This window comes from Nerophis lumbriciformis, linkage group LG32, assembly GCF_033978685.3.
Source record: "Nerophis lumbriciformis linkage group LG32, RoL_Nlum_v2.1, whole genome shotgun sequence".
Lineage (NCBI taxonomy): Eukaryota > Metazoa > Chordata > Actinopteri > Syngnathiformes > Syngnathidae > Nerophis > Nerophis lumbriciformis.
In genome coordinates, this window is record NC_084579.2 from 3,709,763 (window position 1) to 3,729,636 (window position 19,874).

The window sequence follows — 19,874 nt, forward strand, 5'->3', positions numbered from 1 at the left end:
TGAAGCAAATTACAGTTTAATGTGGCGGCGGAAGAATAAAGAATAGGTCCTTATGTCCCATTGCATAAGGACTCCCTTTGGGAGTCCTTATACAATGGGCCATGCGGGCCCTAATAAATAGATTCCTGTACAGATAAATATATTGCACTTCTACATATGCATCCACGTTTATGGATGTATGTTATATTGTCTTTATATTCCAGCCAGTTGATTGGTTTTTGGGGGGGAATTGAGGGGATTATTATGATGCGTTCAAGAGTTTTCTGCCCTGAGGGAAGAAGATGCGGAACCTCTTTCTAGAGTCCAGCAGTGAAAACAGTCCTTGGTGGGGGTGGGAGGAGTCTCTACAGATTTTCTGAGCCCTGGTCAGACCCTATCTCTAAGGGAGAGCCCCGCCACCCGGCGGAGGAAACTAATTTCGGCCGCTTGTACCCGTGATCTTGTCCTTTCGGTCATGACCCAAAGCTCATGACCATAGGTGAGGATGGGAACGTAGATCGACCGGTAAATTGAGAGCTTTGCCTTCCGGCTCAGCTCCTTCTTCACCACAACGGATCGATACAGCGTCCGCATTACTGAAGACGCCGCACCGATCCGCCTGTCGATCTCACCATCCACTCTTCCCTCACTCGTGAACAAGACTCCGAGGTACTTGAACTCCTCCACTTGGGGCAAGATCTCCTCCCCAACCCGGAGATGGCACTCCACCCTTTTCCGGGCGAGAACCATGGACTCGGACTTGGAGGTGCTGATTCTCATCCCAGTCGCTTCACACTCAGCTGCGAACCGATCCAGTGAGAGCTGAAGATCCTGGCCAGATGAAGCCATCAGGACCACATCATCTGCAAAAAGCAGAGACCTAATCCTGCAGCCACCAAACCAGATCCCCTCAACGCCTTGACTGCGCCTAGAAATTCTGTCCATAAAAGTTATGAACAGAATCGGTGACAAAGGGCAGCCTTGGCGGAGTCCAACCCTCACTGGAAACGTGTCCGACTTACTACCGGGATGGTCTCTGTTCCAAGTTCAAAATTGGAGCCGTCTGATTGGCTCTCACTGAGCCGTAGGACAAGCTTCGAATCAACATAACAGAGCTGTGATTGGTCCCGTCCCTCTTGAGTCCGCCCCATAAAGGTGGTGTCTTTCTCAAAGCGCGCTTGCTTCAAACGTAGACTTGGATAGGATTCTACGCAGCTCTTCGAATTCAGACAACGACGACGGTGAGTTATGACTTAAAAATGTTTACGTTTAGTGTGTGAAAGTTTGGGGCTTTTTACATGAATAGCGTTAACGTTGTGGTGTGCGTTTTAACACGTTTAACACGCTTGACGGGAGCGGGGGTTGTATTCTTCGACACATTTCAACAATTAACGCAAGTAAAACATGTTTTAATGGTGTGTGTGCAAGTAGTGTATGGTTTAACTTTGTAACCTTACTGTTGTGGCGTAACTTTTAGCATGAGGAGACATCAAAGCAGCTTGCTGTGAGTGTTGTCTTCAATTCAACACATTTAAACAACAAACGAAAAAAAACACATTTAATTGTGTGTGTGAAACGAAAAAAACGTGTTAACTGTAACAGACATGTGTTATTTGTGATTAAATCGGCGCAGGGAACAGTGTATGACTTTGTTTCTTTGTTAGTTTCTTTGAAGAACAAAAGGAATCCTAAACTAAAATGGCTGCCATCTCCCCCCCCCCCCCCCAAAAAAACTTTTTTTCCCCCTCTACTACTGTTGTTGCTGGTACTACACTATCACAAGTACTACTACTACTACAAATACTACAAATACTACTACTACTACTACTACAAATACTACTGCTACTACTACTACTACTACTACAAATACAAGTACTACTACAAGTACTATTACTACAAATACAAGTACTACTACAAGTACTACTACTACTGCTACAAATACAAGTACTACTACAAGTACTATTACTACAAATACAAGTACTACTACAAGTACTACTACTACTGCTACAAACACAAGTACTACCGTATTTTCCGCACTATTAGCCGCACCTAAAAACCACAAATTTTCTCAAAAGCTGACAGTGCGGCTTATAACCCGGTGCGCTTTATATATGGATTAATATAAATATTTATTTTCATAAAGTTTCGGTCTCGCAACTACGGTAAACAGCCGCCATCTTTTTTCCCCGTAGAAGAGGAAGCGCTTCTTCTTCTATGGTAAGCAACCACCCGCCCCCATAGAAGAAGAAGAGCGCGGGTATTACGTTTCATTTCCTTTGTGTGTTTACATCTGTAAAGACCACAAAATGGCTCCTACTAAGCGACACACTGTGGTTCTAGCTTGCCATGCTAATGGCCAGAAACTTCCACCCATGGTGATATTCAAAAGGAAGACCTTGCCAAAAGAGAACTTTCCAGCCGGCGTCATCATAAAAGCTAACTCGAAGGGATGGATGGATGAAGAAAAGATGAGCGAGTGGTTAAGGTAAGTTTACGCGAAGAGGCCGGGTGGCTTTTTTCACGCAGCTCCGTCCATGTTGATATACGACTCCATGCGCGCCCACATCACAGATGGTGTCAAAAAACAAGTGAAGCACAAAAATACAACACTCGCCGTCATTCCGGGTGGATTAACCAAAGAACTCCAACCGCTCGATATTGGTGTCAACAGGGCATTTAAAGCACAACTGCGAACGGCGTGGGAACAATGGATGACCGAAGGCGAACACACCTTCACTAAGACAGGGAGACAGCGCCGGACGACATACGCCAACATCTGCCAGTGGATCGTAAATGCCTGGGCGGATATTTCGGTCACAACTGTGGTCCGAGCTTTCCGGAAGGCAATGACTTCGACAAGACGGAGCCGGCCATTTTGGATCCCGTATTCGCCCAACTTTTTAATTCGGACACCGAAGGAGAAGAATTCGAGGGATTTATGAATGAAGAATAACTTCAGAAAGTGAGCGTTATGTTTATTTTGTGTGTTGTGACATTAACGTTCGAGCAACATTAAGTTATTGATGTTATTGCTCTGCACTATTTTGAATTTTACTATGTTTGTGATTGCACATTTGCACATTACCGTACATTTTGGGAGTGAACAGAGTTGTTAGAACGCTGGTTTTTAATATATTATTAAAGTTTGACTGACCTATCTGACTGTTTTTTTGACATTCCCTTTAGCGCAGTTAGATGCGGCTTATAACACGGGGCGGCTTATAGGTGGACAAAGTTTTGAAATATGCCGTTCATTGAAGGCGCGGCTTATAACCCAGGGCGGCTTATGGTGCGGAAAATACGGTACTACTAGATTAGCATGGCCCCTGCGACCAAGGCAAGGGTGGCTGTACCAAGTGTAACACCGCCAGCACCCCAGCTAGATCCAGCCAGTCGTCTCAAAAGCCCAACGCGTGTTGTTAGCTTTTTGCGCAGCGACTCCAGGTGTCGGGAAAACATGTCCAACTTAATGCCGAGATATGTTGGTTCGGCAGAAAAGGGTAGAGGCGGTCCATCAACCGTGATGTTAAGCTGATGTTGTGCCTCCCTGTTGTAAAGGTGGAAGGCTGCCGTCACCGTTTTGGTTACACTGAGCTTCAACTTACATTTCTGGAGATAAGTGAATAATTTTGCCATGTCCTGGGGAGGAGACCCCTCTAACTCCTGACAGTTTTTTGTACGATGCATAATTGCCAAGTCATCTGCATTTGCAAACTTTTTGGCATTTTTTACTGGCAGATCATATGTGTAGATGTTAAATAAGAGGGGAGCCAGGACTGATCCCTGAAGTACGCCATTTCTCGGACTTCGCAACCTGCTTTTTGGGCCATGGTGAAACTGCGGTTTCGGACGAGTTCCATGATCAAAAAGACCATGTGCCTGTCCGGCAGTAGGCGCAAAGGTTTGCAGGTAAGGCCACGGTGCCAAACGGTATCGTAGGCTGCTGTAAGATCAACAAACACAGCACCTGCTTTATTCTTCGTCGAGAAGCTGTCCTCAGTTTCTTGAGTCAGGAGAGTAACTTGATCCACAGTTGATCTTCCGCACCGAAAACCAGCTTGCTCTTGAGGGAGCAGTGGATCGATAATAGGTTCGACACGAGTGTATATCAGTCTCTCCTGTATTTTGAAAGGGATGCACAAAAGAGAGATAGGTCCATAACTCTTTGAATCCTGTGGTGGCTTCATCGGCTTTGGGATGGCGACCACTAATGCTCTTCTCCAGATTTTTAGAAGCTTGAGTGTGCGCAAGCAGGAAGATAGGAACTTGTTTAGCCAGGACTTTAGAACAGCTCCGGCATTGGATTATCAGCTCTGGGCAGATTGAATCAGGCCCCAGAGTTTTTCCAGACTTAAGCAACTGGTGGGCATTGGCAAACTCCTCTGGAGTAAAATCTTCACCAGGGGGTGTAGGGATCCTCCAAAGTTCAGCCACTTCCTTGTTCACAAGTTTGGCTGATTCGCGATATTTTGTTCCATAGACCCCATTCTTTACCAAATGCGATGCAATGGAATTTGCAGAGATGGGGCGTGGGCGATGCAATCGTCTGGATCTGCCAGTCAAGTTGTTAATTGTATTCCATGCCAGCCGGCTGGAGTGCTTGAAGTCGATGGTGTTGACAGCCTCTGACCAACGCTCTTTCCACTTTTCATCTAGTCGAGCATGCAGTGCAGAACCAGTAGTGCCTGATGCTTCCCCCTGTGGGGCCTTCAAAAAGATCTGGTAGAGGCTCTCACACTTCGCATCCCAGCACGACCTGTATTCATTTCTCTTAGCATGACAAAAGTCCTGGTATGCTTCATCAACAAAGCTAGTATCAGGAGATGGTAAGCCCTGGGCAAGCTTGTTTGTGCCGAGGCTATAAAGTTCCCAACTGGCCTTGCGGAAGTTCCAATGCTTATGTGGCTCGCTTGGGACTGAGACCATCATTCTTGAGTCCGTTACAAGCGAGGGTCGATGTTGGGACTTTGGACACGGCTGTCCAAGTGCCAGCTATTTGCGAAAGCCAAGTCTGGATTAGTTCTGGTGTTCCAGCGACCAGAGAAAAAGCTAGGGGCATTCTTGGGGTTATGTAACAATACAAGGGTGGTCTTGGTTGCCCAGTCAACCAAACATTCCCCATCTGGACTGGTGGAACTGTAGCCCCAGTTTGTGTGCTGGCAATTGAAGTCGCCAGCATAGATACTAGGGTGTGGAAACACCGGGATGGCTGCTGGCTTTAGTCGCAAGGTCCGTCGCTTGTAGACATTGACAATTTTTGCGCCATCAATGTCCCAGCATAACCACTCAATTGCCGATCCACTTGAAGACTGATCGACAATGGTCCATCTAAACTTCTTATGGACAAACGTGGCAAGGCCATGCTTCCTGCTTAGGACCGATCCAGCTAGTGTAAAATTTGGAATCACTAGTCGGTAGTAGTAGGAGGACGAGGGCTTTTTGCCTGCTGGCCAGCTGGTTGGTGACGTAGATCTTGCTTGCGGTTAAGCCCTCGATGTTGAGCTGCAAGATGTTGGGCAGTGATAGGCAGCATGGAACATCTTTAGGTTTGTCACCTCTTTGCTTCCGGGGCTGAGGGTCTATCCTTTTTCCACCCCGGGAGCGTTGCCGTGTATTCATCATTAGCCTGGAAGTCATCGAATTATTTCCAGTTTCTGGGTCTCGCCGCGTGGAGGCTGATGAAATGAGACCTTCAGTCTCTCATGCACTGTGACCTCATCTACTGTCTTCATGTTTCATGCATTGTGTCCTCAGTGTCTCATGCACTTTAATGTCAGTTATCAACTTTCCGCAGCAATAACTTTACCCTGGAATTTTTTATCTCAGATTTAATGTAAAGAAAAACTATTTTCTAATTGGAAAAAATTTGGAAACGCTTCACGAATTTGCGTGTCATCCTTGCTACAGGGGCCATGCTAATCTTCTCTGTATCGTTCCAATTTTAGTATGTGTGTTACCGAAGTAACACATTATCCTGGAATGGCCCAATAAGTATAAGTATACTGTTTTTTTTAATGTACGTTACAGACACGGTGGACGGCGTTACGACATTTTCACCATAGAAATAAATAATTTATTGTTCATTGTTCTTTAACTTCATTTCTCAGATCATGTTTTTGTGGAGTCACGACCAGCAATGCTAAGAAAACTTTTGTTTTAAGTTAAGTTTAAGTTAACTTTAACTTAACTTAAAACAAACGGTTAAGCAGTTTGAGCGGGTCTGGTAGGGGTTGATGGGAAATATATGCAAATTAATGTGACACTACGTGCTCCCATTGGTGCCTCGCCATAGGCGGATCAGTTTGTCAATCCGGTTTAAGTCCCTTTTGCTGGTGCTGCTCCCCCAACAAACCACTGCAAAGTACAGGGCACTGACCACAACAGACTGAAAAAAGATCTCCAACAGCTTACTGCACACATTAAAGGACCTAAGCTTCCTCAGGAAAGAGAGTCTGCTCATGCCCTTCTTGTATACAGCTTTGCTGTTGTCCTTCCAGTCCAGTCTGCAGTTCAAGTGGACTCCCAGGTACTTGTACTGCCCCACTACTGCTGATAGACAAACTGCTTCTTCTGAACATGACTAACAAGGATTTTGCACACTCGGCTGCCCTCTGCTTCACCGAAACCTGGCTCAGTGATGTGATTCCTGATAACGGGTTACTCCTACCCGGGTTCGGAGACCGGCAAAATGAGCTATCAGGAAAAACTAAAGGAGGGGGAATCTGATCCTACATAAACGAAGGTTGGTGCACAGACGTTACTGATCTCAGTAACATCACAGCCCAAATTTGGAGTCACTTTTTCTGAACTGTAAGCCATTATACTCCCCGCGGGAAATCTCTTCATTCATTCTGGTCGGAGTTTATGTTAACCCCCGAGCCGACGTGAGTGAAGCGACCGCAAACTCTCGCTGATCATGTAAACTCTGCTGAACCCTTGCCCTTAGGAAATTGGGAACCTACAGAATCAGAATCAGAATCAGCTTTATTGTCATTACGCAAGGTAACGAGATTGAGGCCATTCCATACAGTGCGATGTGTGCATGCTAGAAAAACAATGTGCAAATATATAAAAATATAAAAAATGTAGAAGTGCAATGAATATGGTGTGAAAAGAATATATACATGAAAAAAAAACAAAAAAAAACAGGGTGGTTGGTGGAATGGGTTATTGCACCGAAGAGAAGGCAGTTATGAGGGACAATGGGGCAGTCCGTTCAGGATGGTTATGGCCCTGGGGAAGAAGCTGTTCTTTAGCCTGTTTGTTTTGGTTTTAATGCACCTGTAGCGCTTCCCAGAGGGCAGCAGGTGGAACAGGTCAGAGCCAGGGTGGGTGCTGTCCTTGATGATGGCACTGGCTCTGTTGAGGCAGCGGGAGGTGTAGATGTCCGTCAGAGAGGGGAGAGGGCGGCCGATGATCTTCTGAGCCGTCTTGACCACTCTTTGCAGCCTCTCCCTGTCTGCTGCAGTGCAGCTGCCGTACCATACCGTAATACAGTAGGTCAGCAGGCTCTCGATGGACGAGCGGTAGAAGGTCAGCAGCAGGTCAGGCTTCAGGTTGTACTTCCCGAGGACTCTAAGGAAGTGTAGCCGCTGCTGAGCCTTCTTGATGATTGATGTGGTGTTGACTGTCCAGGAGAAGTCATTAGAGATGTGGACTCCAAGGTACCTGAAGGTGTGGACCCTCTCTACACGCTCGCCGTTGATGTAGAGGGGGGCAGGGTCGGTGCTGCTCCTCCTGAAGTCGACGATGATCTCTCTGGTCTTGCTGGTGTTGAGAGCGAGGTTGTTCTCCGGAACAACAGGAATGCAAGTTTGGAGTTTAGGAGGAAGTTTAGAGACATTAGTAACATCTGGTAGGAAGCCCCCACAGATAGGAGTAGAGGATTGGTGTCGGAGGTTACCAGACTCAAACTGATCAAAGGAATAATGTCAAGCAAAAATTGACTGGCCAGACTGACCGGCTCCAAGGCTAGAACTACAAAGAGGAAGGGTCTTTGTGTAAAAGGTATTTAAAGGACAGTTGTCGGAGAGGATAGCAGAAGAGAGGAAAAAGGCCCACTCTTTTCTGCTGGAAGCTGCAGGTTCCAGTCTGAGGCTCGCTGAAACAAATAAAGCTTTTTGTTCGACGATTCCTCGTTGGCGTATTCTTGGCTCATCACGCTTCACACAGTCACTCTGTCCTGGGAGAGTGGCACGACCAACCGATATACAACACCTGCATTCAGAACAGTAAAGAAATGGACGAATGAGACGAAGGAAGAGTTACAGGACTGCTTTGACTGTACAGACTGAAGTGTGTTTGAGGATGTCATAACAATGTCAGTGTCTCATGCACTGTAATGTCAGTTATCAACTTTCCGCAGCAATAACTTTACCCTGGAATGTTTTATCTCAGATTTAGTGTAAAGAAAAACTATTTTCTAATTGGAAAAAATTTGGAAACGCTTCACGAATTTGCGTGTCATCCTTGCGCAGGGGCCATGCTAATCTTCTCTGTATCGTTCCAATTTTAGTATGTGTGTTACCGAAGTAACACATTATTCTGGAGCGGCCCAATAAGTATAAGTATACTGTTTTTTTTAATGTACATTACAAACACGGTGGACGGTGTTACGACATTTTCACCATCGAAATAAATAATTTATTGTTCATTGTTCTTTAACTTCATTTTTCAGATCATGTTTTTGTGGAGTCACGACCAGCAATGCTAAGAAAACTTTTGTTTTAAGTTAAGTTTAAGTTAACTTTAACTTAACTTAAAACAAACGGTTAAGCAGTTTGAGCGGGTCTGGTAGGGGCTGATGGGAAATATATGCAAATTAATGTGACACTACGTGCTCCCATTGGTGCCTCGCCATAGGCGGATCAGTTTGTCAATCCGGTTTAAGTCCCTTTTGCTGGTGCTGCTCCCCCAACAAACCACTGCAAAGTACAGGGCACTGGCCACAACAGACTGAAAAAAGATCTCCAACAGCTTACTGCACACATTAAAGGACCTAAGCTTCCTCAGGAAAGAGAGTCTGCTCATGCCCTTCTTGTATACAGCTTTGCTGTTGTCCTTCCAGTCCAGTCTGCAGTTCAAGTGGACTCCCAGGTACTTGTACTGCCCCACTACTGCTGATAGACAAACTGCTTCTTCTGAGCAAGACTAACAAGGATTGTGCACACTCGGCTGCCCTCTGCTTCACCGAAACCTGGCTCAGTGATATGATTCCTGATAACGGATTACTCGGAAACCGGCAAAATGAGCTATCAGGAAAAACTAAAGGAGGGGGAATCTGACCCTACATAAACGAAGGTTGGTGCACAGACGTTACTGATCTCAGTAACATCACAGCCCGATTTTGGAGTCACTTTTTCTGAACCGTAAGCCATTCTACTCCCCGCAGGAAATCTCTTCATTCATTCTGGTCGGAGTTTATATTAACCCCCCGAGCTGACGTGAGTGAAGCACCGCAAACTCTCGCTGATCATGTAAACTCTGCTGAACCTTTGCCCTCAGGAAATTGGGAACCTACAGGAATGCAAGTTTGAAGTTTAGGAGGAAGTTTAGAGACATTAGCAACATCTGGTGGAAGAGGAAGAGGAGACCCCTCTAACTCCTGCCAATTTTTTGTAGATGCATAATTGCCAAGTCGTCTGCATTTGCAAACTTTTTGGCATTTTTTACTGGCAGATCATATGTGTAGATGTTAAATAAGAGGGGAGCCAGGACTGATCCCTGAAGTACGCCATTTCTCGGACTTCGCAACCTGCTTTTTGGGCCATGGTGAAACTGCGGTTTCCGACGAGTTCCATGATCAAAAAGACCATGTGCCTGTCCGGCAGTAGGCGCAAAGGTTTGCAAGTAAGACCCCCGAGCTGACGTGAGTGAAGCGCCGCAAACTCTCGCTGATCATGTAAACTCTGCTGAACCCTTGCCCTCAGGAAATTGGGAACCTACAGGAATGCAAGTTTGGAGTTTAGGAGGAAGTTTAGAGACATTAGCAACATCTGGTGGAAGAGGAAGAGGAGACCCCTCTAACTCCTGCCAGTTTTTTGTAGATGCATAATTGCCAAGTCGTCTGCATTTGCAAACTTTTTGGCATTTTTTACTGGCAGATCATATGTGTAGATGTTAAATAAGAGGGGAGCCAGGACTGATCCCTGAAGTACGCCATTTCTCGGACTTCGCAACCTGCTTTTTGGGCCATGGTGAAACTGCGGTTTCCGACGAGTTCCATGATCAAAAAGACCATGTGCCTGTCCGGCAGTAGGCGCAAAGGTTTTCAGGTAAGGCCACGGTGCCAAACGGTATCATAGGCTGCTGTAAGATCAACAAACACAGCACCTGCTTTATTCTTCGTCGAGAAGCTGTCCTCAGTTTCTTGAGTCAGGAGAGTAACTTGATCCACAGTTGATCTTCCGCACCGAAATCCAGCTTGCTCTTGAGGGAGCAGTGGATCGATAATAGGTTCGACACGAGTGTATATCAGTCTCTCCTGTATTTTGAAAGGGATGCACAAAAGAGAGATAGGTCCATAACTCTTTGAATCCTGTGGTGGCTTCATCGGCTTTGGGATGGCGACCACTAATGCTCTTCTCCAGATTTTTAGAAGCTTGAGTGTGCGCAAGCAGGAAGATAGGAACTTGTTTAGCCAGGACTTTAGAACAGCTCCGGCATTGGATTATCAGCTCTGGGCAGATTGAATCAGGCCCCAGAGTTTTTCCAGACTTAAGCAACTGGTGGGCATTGGCAAACTCCTCTGGAGTAAAATCTTCACCAGGGGGTGTAGGGATCCTCCAAAGTTCAGCCACTTCCTTGTTCACAAGTTTGGCTGATTCGTGATCTTTTGTTCCATAGACCCCATTCTTTACCAAATGCGATGCAATGGAGTTTGCAGGGATAGGGCGTGGGCGATGCAATCGTCTGGATCTGCCAGTCAAGTTGTTAATTGTATTCCATGCCAGCCGGCTGGAGTGCTTGAAGTCGATGGTGTTGACAGCCTCTGACCAACGCTCTTTCCGCTTTTCATCAAGTCGAGCATGCAGTGCAGAACCAGCAGTGCCTGATGCTTCCCCCTGTGGGGCCTTCAAAAAGACCTGGTAGAGGCTCTCACACTTTGCATCCCAGCATGGCCTGTATTCATTTCTTTGACTGCGTGGGATTGATCTCTTAGCATGACAAAAGTCCTGGTATGCTTCATCAACAAAGCTAGTATCAGGAGATGGTAAGCCCTGGGCAAGCTTGTTTGTGCTGAGACTATAAAGTTCCCAATTGGCCTTGACATTAGCAACATCTGGTGGAAGCCCCCACAGATAGGAGTAGAGGATAGGGGTCGGAGGTTACCAGACTCAAACTGATCAAAGGAATAATGTCAAGCAAAAATTGACTGGCCAGACTGACCAGCTCCAAGGCTAGAACTACAAAGAGGAAGGGTCTTTGTGTAAAAGGTATTTAAAGGACAGAAGAGAGGAAAAAGGCCCACTCTTTTCTCCTGGAAGCTGCAGGTTCCAGTCTGAGGCTCGCTGAAACAAATAAAGCTTTTTGTTCGACGATGCCTCGTTGGCGTATTCTTGGCTCATCACGCTTCACACAGTCACTCTGTCCTGGGAGAGTGGCACGACCAACCGATATACAACACCTGCATTCAGAACAGTAAAGAAATGGACGAATGAGATGAAGGCAGAGTTACAGGACTGCTTTGACTGTACAGACTGAAGTGTGCTTGAGGATGTCATAACAATGTCAGTGTCTCATGCACTGTAATGTCAGTTATCAACTTCCCGCAGCAATAACTTTACCCTGGAATTTTTTATCTCAGATTTAGTGTAAAGAAAAACTGTTTTCTAATTGGAAAAAATTTGGAAACGCTTCACGAATTTGCGTGTCATCCTTGCGCAGGGGCCATGCTAATCTTCTCTGTATCGTTCCAATTTTAGTATGTGTGTTACCGAAGTAACACATTAATCTGGAGCGGCCCAATAAGTATAAGTATACTGTTTTTTTTAATGTACATTACAAACACGGTGGACGGTGTTACGACATTTTCTCCATAGAAATAAATAATTTATTTCTTTAACTTCATTTTTCAGATCATGTTTTTGTGGAGTCACGACCAGCAATGCTAAGAAAACTTTTGTTTTAAGTGAAGTTTAAGTTAACGTTAACTTAACTTAAAACAAACGGTTAAGCAGTTTGAGCGGGTCTGGTAGGGGCTGATGGGAAATATATGCAAATTAATGTGACACTACGTGCTCCCATTGGTGGTAGCGGCAGGTGTATATTGTAGCGTCCCGGAAGAGTTAGTGCTGCCAGGGATTCTGGGTATTTGTTCTGTTGTGTTTATGTTGTGTTACGGTGCGGATGTTCTCCCGAAATGTGTTTGTCATTCTTGTTTGGTGTGTGTTCACAGTGTGGCGCATATTTGTAACAGTGTTAAAATTGTTTGTACGGCCACCCTCAGTGTGACCTGTATGTCTGTTGACCAAGTATGCCTTGCAGTCACTCATGTGTGTGTAAAAACCGCATATGTTATGTGACTGTGTCGGCACGCTGTTTGAATGGAGGAAAAGCGAACGTGACGACAGGTTGTAGAGGATGCTAAAGACAGTGTCTTTAAGGCACGCCCCCAATATTGTTGTCCGGGTGGAAATCGGGAGAATGGTTGCCCCGGGAGATTTTCGGGAGTGGCACTGAAATTCGTGAGTCTCCCGGGAAAATCGGGAGGGTTGGCAAGTATGTACACGTACGACAAAAAAAGCGCGTAAAAATCAGTAGTATTCAGTGAGGTAAGATGAATGACAGTTCATTGCTCCTGCCAAATGAATTGCACGGATCACCACTCCAAGATGGCGGCCCCGCGTCTCGTCAGCGCCAGTTGGCAGTAGCGCTCCATGCTGCGTACCCTTACAGTGTTTCTCAAAGTGTGGGGCGCGCCCCACTGGTGGGGAATAGAGACATGACAGGTGGGGCGCGAGGAACGGGAGGAAATTTCACTTTAAATTTATTTTTTTAATTATTATATTCTTAGATTATTTTTTTACTATGCTTTCATTTTCTATACACACTGTAAATCACTTTGTGATTCTGTCTGTGAAATCCGCTATATAAATAAATGGAAATTACCGGTACTTATTTTTACTGTAGGCTTTATATTTCTCGGTAGGAGCGAAAGTTTGACAGACATAGCAACAGTAACTAATGGGGGCGGGGCTAAGCGGAACAAACGTTCGAGCGGATGGGTAGCAGGCTAATGTGTGGACCACAATTACACAAATATATACATTTGTGACTCGCACCTCAAAGGTCGTCGAGCCAGAGCCAGCGCCTGCAGAGAAACAAAAATGTGACGGGCACACACTGTGTCATTCACCGGGAAGCACTCGCGTCAAGGCAGCTCAGCCCCGAACTCAATGAGGTTTTAACATGTTGTGAGCGCGGTAAATTTGATCAAAACACGACCACTGAAAGTGCGACTGTTCTCTGCACTGTGTGAGGAAATGGGAGCTGATCATACAGCCGTGCTGTTTCACAGTGAAGCAAGGTGGCTCTCCTGGGGGAAAGTGCTGTCACTTGCCCTGTCTTGCCAAATGCATAGCTCCTCCTTTTTTTTTGCAAAGATTGCAAAGTGGCACTTTTATTGTATTTATTATTGAACTTGATGCAAGTTATTTGATTTATTATTGAACTTGATGCAAGTTATAACACTTTTGTTTTATTTATTATTGAACTTGATGCAAGTTATAACACTTTTGTTTTATTTATTATTGAACTTGATGCAAGTTATAACACTTTTTTTGATTTATTATTGAACTTGATGCAAGTTATAACACTTTTGTTTTATTTATTATTGAACTTGATGCAAGTTATAACACTTTTTTTGACTTATTATTGAACTTGATGCAAGTTATTTGATGTATTATTGAACTTGATGCAAGTTATAACACTTTTATTTGATTTATTATTGAACTTGATGCAAGTTATAACACTTTTGTTTTATTTATTATTGAACTTGATGCAAGTTATAACACTTTTGTTTTATTTATTATTGAACTTGATGCAAGTTATAACACTTTTTTTGATTTATTATTGAACTTGATGCAAGTTATAACACTTTTGTTTTATTTATTATTGAACTTGATGCAAGTTATAACACTTTTTTTGACTTATTATTGAACTTGATGCAAGTTATTTGATGTATTATTGAACTTGATGCAAGTTATAACACTTTTATGTGATTTATTATTGAACTTGATGCAAGTTATAACACTTTTGTTTTATTTATTATTGAACTTGATGCAAGTTATAACACTTTTTTTGATTTATTATTGAACTTGATGCAAGTTATTTGATTTATTATTGAACTTGATGCAAGTTATAACACTTTTTGATTTATTATTGAACTTGATGCAAGTTATAACACTTTTTGATTCATTATTGAACTTGATGCAAGTTATAACACTTTTTTTGATTTATTATTGAACTTGATGCAAGTTATAACACTTTTTTGATTTATTATTGAACTTGATGCAAGTTATTTGATGTATTATTGAACTTGATGCAAGTTATAACACTTTTATGTGATTTATTATTGAACTTGATGCAAGTTATAACACTTTTGTTTTATTTATTATTGAACTTGATGCAAGTTATAACACTGTTTTTGATTTATTATTGAACTTGATGCAAGTTATTTGATTTATTATTGAACTTGATGCAAGTTATAACACTTTTTGATTTATTATTGAACTTGATGCAAGTTATAACACTTTTTGATTTATTATTGAACTTGATGCAAGTTATAACACTTTTTTTGATTTATTATTGAACTTGATGCAAGTTATAACACTTTTTTTGATTTATTATTGAACGTGATGCAAGTTATAACACTTTTTTTGATTTATTATTGAACTTGATGCAAGTTATAACAGTTTTTTGATTTATTATTGAACGTGATGCAAGTTATAACACTTTTTTTGATTTATTATTGAACTTGATGCAAGTTATAATACTTTTGTTTTATTTATTATTGAACTTGATGGAAGTTATTTTATTTATTATTGAACTTGATGCAAGTTATACCACAGCTGCACAGTTATTTTATTTATTATTGAACTTGATGTTATTTTATGTTATTGAGTTCGAATGTATACAACTTGATGTTCAATAAATTTTAAAATGTTAAAGCTTGGCATTAGCGCTCTGTTGGGGGCGATGGGGGCAGGTGGGGCTTGAAAACTCCCCCTTGTCCAAAGTGGGGGATGACAAAAAAAGTTTGAGAACCACTGCCTTAGAACATGTCTATGGCCCCAAACACGTGCCAGAAACAGATGTGGAAGCACATTTTTAAGTGATAATATATCATATTGTAGGTGTTTATTACACTGTGCATTCATATTTTGCTGTTTGTTACATTTTTTGTTGTGTTTTGCTTGATTGTAAAAGATGTCTATGGAGGAGCTGGTCTGAGAAGTAAAAGATGTTGTTAATATTCAGTGTTTCATTGTTCATAGTTAATATTGTAAATACCCCTTTCTTTAATTTTCATGTACATTTTAGGTGTCCCATTCAGTAAAGAACTGTACAATTCACTTCTTTTTTGAGGTGGTCTGTCATAACTTTTTTAGAACTCTATCCTTCCTGGAAATAAGGGACCCAAACACACACAAATTATCGGTATCGGTTTCAAAAAGTAAAATGTATGACTTTTTAAAACGCTGCTGTGTACACGGCCGTAGGGAGAAGTCCAGAGCGCCAATAAACCTTAAAGGCACTGCCTTTGCGTGGCGGCCCAATCACATAATATCTACGGCTTTTCACACACACACAAGTGAATGCAAGGCGTATTTGGTCAACAGCCATACAGGTCACACTGAGGGTGGCCGTATAAACAACTTTAACACTGTTACAAATATGCGCCACACCAAACAAGAATGACAAACACATTTCGGGAGAACGTCCGCACCGTAACACAACATAAACACAACAGAACAAATACCCAGAACCCCCTTGCAGCACTAACTCTTCCGGGACGCTACAATATACACGCCACCGCTACCCCCTACCACCCTCAACCCCGCCCACCTCAACCTCCTCATGCTCTCTCAGGGAGAGCATGTCCCAAGTTCCAAGCTGCTGTTTTGAGGCATGTTTTAAAAAAAAAAAAAAAAATATGGCAGTGCTATGTTGGTATTTTCTTCCCATAACTTGAGTTGATTTATTTTGGAAAACTTTGTTACATTGTTTATTGCATCCAGCGGGGCATCACAACAAAATTAGACATAATAATGTGTTAATTCCACCACTGTTGATATCGGAATCGGTAATTAAGAGTTGGACAATATCGGAATATCGGATATTGGCAAAAAAGCCATTATCGGACATCTGTGGTATATATCATTTATACACCATACTTGCCAACCCTCCCGAATTTTCCGGGAGACTCCCGAAATTCAGCGCCTCTCCCGAAAACCTCCCGGGACAAATATTCTCCCGAAAATCTCCCGATTTTCAGCCGGAGCTGGAAGCCACGCCCCCTCCAGCTCCATGCGGACCTGAGTGAGGACAGCCTTTTTTCATGACGGGAGGACAACAGGGTGACAAGAACTAAATCATCCAGACTAGAGATACATTTTATTATTATGTTTATCTTACATAAAAATAAATATATTTATTAATTAAAAAAAAAAAATTTTGTTACTATATTTTGCTAAAAACATCAAAATTAATTGTATTTTTATTTGTATTTTTTCGTGACTCCTTATTACATCCAGCCATGGAATTATACATTAAAATAAACATATTTGAAATAATTGATTTTAAAATATCATAATAATTCATTTAAAATGACCATATTTAATTATTAAAATAATTGCTTGTTTATCAACAACTTTAGCATTTTATTCATTACATTTTGAAGCTCTCAGAAGCCAAGTTATGTTATATTCCTTAAGATTTATTTATGCAAGTTTGAAGTATCAATTATCTAAACACAGTTTGTTTGCATATTTTCAGGATGTAGCTATCTATATATACAGGTAAAAGCCAGTAAATTAGAATATTTTGAAAAACTTGATTTATTTCAGTAATTGCATTCAAAAGGTGTAACTTGTACATTATATTTATTCATTGCACACAGACTGATGCATTCAAATGTTTATTTCATTTAATTTTGATGATTTGAAGTGGCAACAAATGAAAATCCAAAATTCCGTGTGTCACAAAATTAGAATATTGTGTAAGGCTAATACAAAAAAGGGATTTTTAGAAATGTTGGCCAACTGAAAAGTACGAAAATGAAAAATATGAGCATGTACAATACTCAATACTTGGTTGGAGCTCCTTTTGCCTCAATTACTGCGTTAATGCGGCGTGGCATGGAGTCGATGAGTTTCTGGCACTGCTCAGGTGTTATGAGAGCCCAGGTTGCTCTGATAGTGGCCTTCAACTCTTGAAATCTCCATCTCCATAGAGCAGGTCAGCAGCAGGAAGCATGAAGTGCTCTAAAACTTGCTGGTAGACGGCTGCGTTGACCCTGGATCTCAGGAAACAGAGTGGACCGACACCAGCTGGACTGCTGCTGAGTGGTCCAAAGTCATGTTTTCTGACGAAAGCAAATTTTGCATTTCCTTTGGAAATCGAGGTCCCAGAGTCTGGAGGAAGACAGGAGAGGCACATGATCCACGTTGCCTGAAGTCTAGTGTAAAGTTTCCACCATCAGTGATGGTTTGGGGTGCCATGTCATCTGCTGGTGTCGGTCCACTCTGTTTCCTGAGATCCAGGGTCAACGCAGCCGTCTACCAGCAAGTTTTAGAGCACTTCATGCTTCCTGCTGCTGACCTGCTCTATGGAGATGGAGATTTCAAGTTCCAACAGGACTTGGCGCCTGCACACAGCGCAAAATCTACCCGTGCCTGGTTTACGGACCATGGTATTTCTGTTCTAAATTGGCCCGCCAACTCCCCTGACCTTAGCCCCATAGAAAATCTGTGGGGTATTGTGAAAAGGAAGATGCAGAATGCCAGACCCAAAAACGCAGAAGAGTTGAAGGCCACTATCAGAGCAACCTGGGCTCTCATAACACCTGAGCAGTGCCAGAAACTCATCGACTCCATGCCACGCCGCATTAACGCAGTAATTGAGGCAAAAGGAGCTCCAACCAAGTATTGAGTATTGTACATGCTCATATTTTTCATTTTCATACTTTTCAGTTGGCCAACATTTCTAAAAATCCCTTTTTTGTATTAGCCTTAAGTAATATTCTAATTTTGTGACACACGGAATTTTGGATTTTCATTTGTTGCCACTTCAAATCATCAAAATTAAATGAAATAAACATTTGAATGCATCAGTCTGTGTGCAATGAATAAATATAATGTACAAGTTACACCTTTTGAATGCAATTACTGAAATAAATCAAGTTTTTCAAAATATTCTAATTTACTGGCTTTTACCTGTATATACTGTATATATGTATGAAATACTTGACTTGGTGAATTCTAGCTGTCAATATACTCCTCCCCTCTTAACCACGCCCCCAACCACGCCCCGCCCCACCCCCGACCACGCCCCCACCCCCCACCTCGCGAAATCGGAGGTCTCAAGGTTGGCAAGTATGTTATACACACATACATATTGCCCCCCCCCCCCAGGGCACATTTTTTTCTCTCAATGTGACACCACCCTAAGTCAAGATATTTGCCCAGCTCTGGTGTAGAATGTTCTCATTGTTGTTTGATGAGAAAGTTATCCTGCAGGAAGGACAAAGTCAGCACTTTCTCAACAAAAAAAAACAAAAAAAAGTGGTGAAAACTTGTAATGTGAGTCATGGTCCAACTCAGCATATTTTGTATTATTGCCATGTGGAATCATTCCTAACATGATCATGATGATAATACTTACATAGTTCAACTATTGTCATCCTTTGCCAGGAAATTGTGTGTGTGTGTTTGTGTGTGTGTGTGTGTGTGTGTGTGTGTGTGTGTGTGTGTGTGCGTGTGTGTGTGTGTGTGTGTCAGGAAGTTGTTGATGTCGTCATGTTGGACGTGCGGGAAGCTGTGTTTTTTTTAGCGTTTTGTTTTGAAGATTGCTCCTACACTCGACAAAGAATCATCCTCTGATGTGATTGACAGCTGTGTTCCAGTCAGTGATTGGCAGGTGGAGTGGGTTAGAGGGCAATGTTGATGTTGGCCGACGAGAGACGCTCGCCAGACCTCAGAGGCTCCGCCCCTCTCAGAGCAGAGGAAACAAAGGCTTAAATTACAAGAGCTGACGATTACGCAACATCCTCATGGTCACATGACTTGTGTCTAACGTTTACCCGAATGAGCTCTTACTATAAGAATAATGCATTTCATAAATTCATTTTTATCATCTCTGTGTACGTTTATTATGATTTAAAAGTCTATTCAGTTGAATAGACTGCAAAGACAAGATATTTCATGTTCACACTGAGAAACTTCTTTTTTTTGTTGCAAATAATAATGAACTTAGAGTTTAATGGCATTAACACATTGCAAAAAAAAAGTTGTCACAGTGGCATTGTTACCACTGCGTTACATGACCTTTCCTTTTAACAACACTCAGTAAACGTTTGGGAACTGAGAAGACGTGGCATTGTCTTGCTGAATGAAAATTTTAAAGTTAGCAGCTGAAATTATAGCTGAACCACTGACTCACATTTTTAACCTTACTCTAATTTCAAATGAAATCCCTTTGGATTGGAAATCTGCCCTTGTAATCCCCCTATTAAAAGGAGGTGACCCTAGTAATCTAAATAATTACAGACCGATCTCTAAACTCTCTGTTCTGGCTAATAAATAAGCAGGGGCGTCCATGGTAACGTTGCTTGGATGGCAACATATGTTGCTCCAAAAGCTGTATGTACTAGAGATGCGCGGATAGGCAATTAT

At 42.6% G+C, this 19,874-nt stretch overlaps 1 protein-coding gene and 3 non-coding genes across 4 annotated transcripts in view; 1 reads left to right on the top strand and 3 right to left on the bottom strand.

Annotated features, from left to right (window-relative positions):
• The first annotated feature begins 1,185 nt into the window (after nucleotides 1–1,185).
• The window catches only part of tor4aa (torsin family 4, member Aa), a 34,026-nt gene continuing 15,337 nt past the window's right edge, over nucleotides 1,186–19,874 (top strand). The window contains exon 1 of the mRNA XM_061926906.1: nucleotides 1,186–1,220. The gene's annotated coding sequence lies outside the window, so the exon portion shown is untranslated. The remainder of the gene's footprint in view (nucleotides 1,221–19,874) is intronic.
• Nucleotides 5,841–5,947, bottom strand: LOC133575041 (U6 spliceosomal RNA). The gene has a single exon (XR_009811455.1). It is a non-coding gene; the product is annotated as a U6 spliceosomal RNA (small nuclear RNA).
• LOC133575040 (U6 spliceosomal RNA) lies at nucleotides 8,412–8,517 on the bottom strand. The gene has a single exon (XR_009811454.1). It is a non-coding gene; the product is annotated as a U6 spliceosomal RNA (small nuclear RNA).
• LOC133575039 (U6 spliceosomal RNA) lies at nucleotides 11,821–11,926 on the bottom strand. The gene has a single exon (XR_009811453.1). It is a non-coding gene; the product is annotated as a U6 spliceosomal RNA (small nuclear RNA).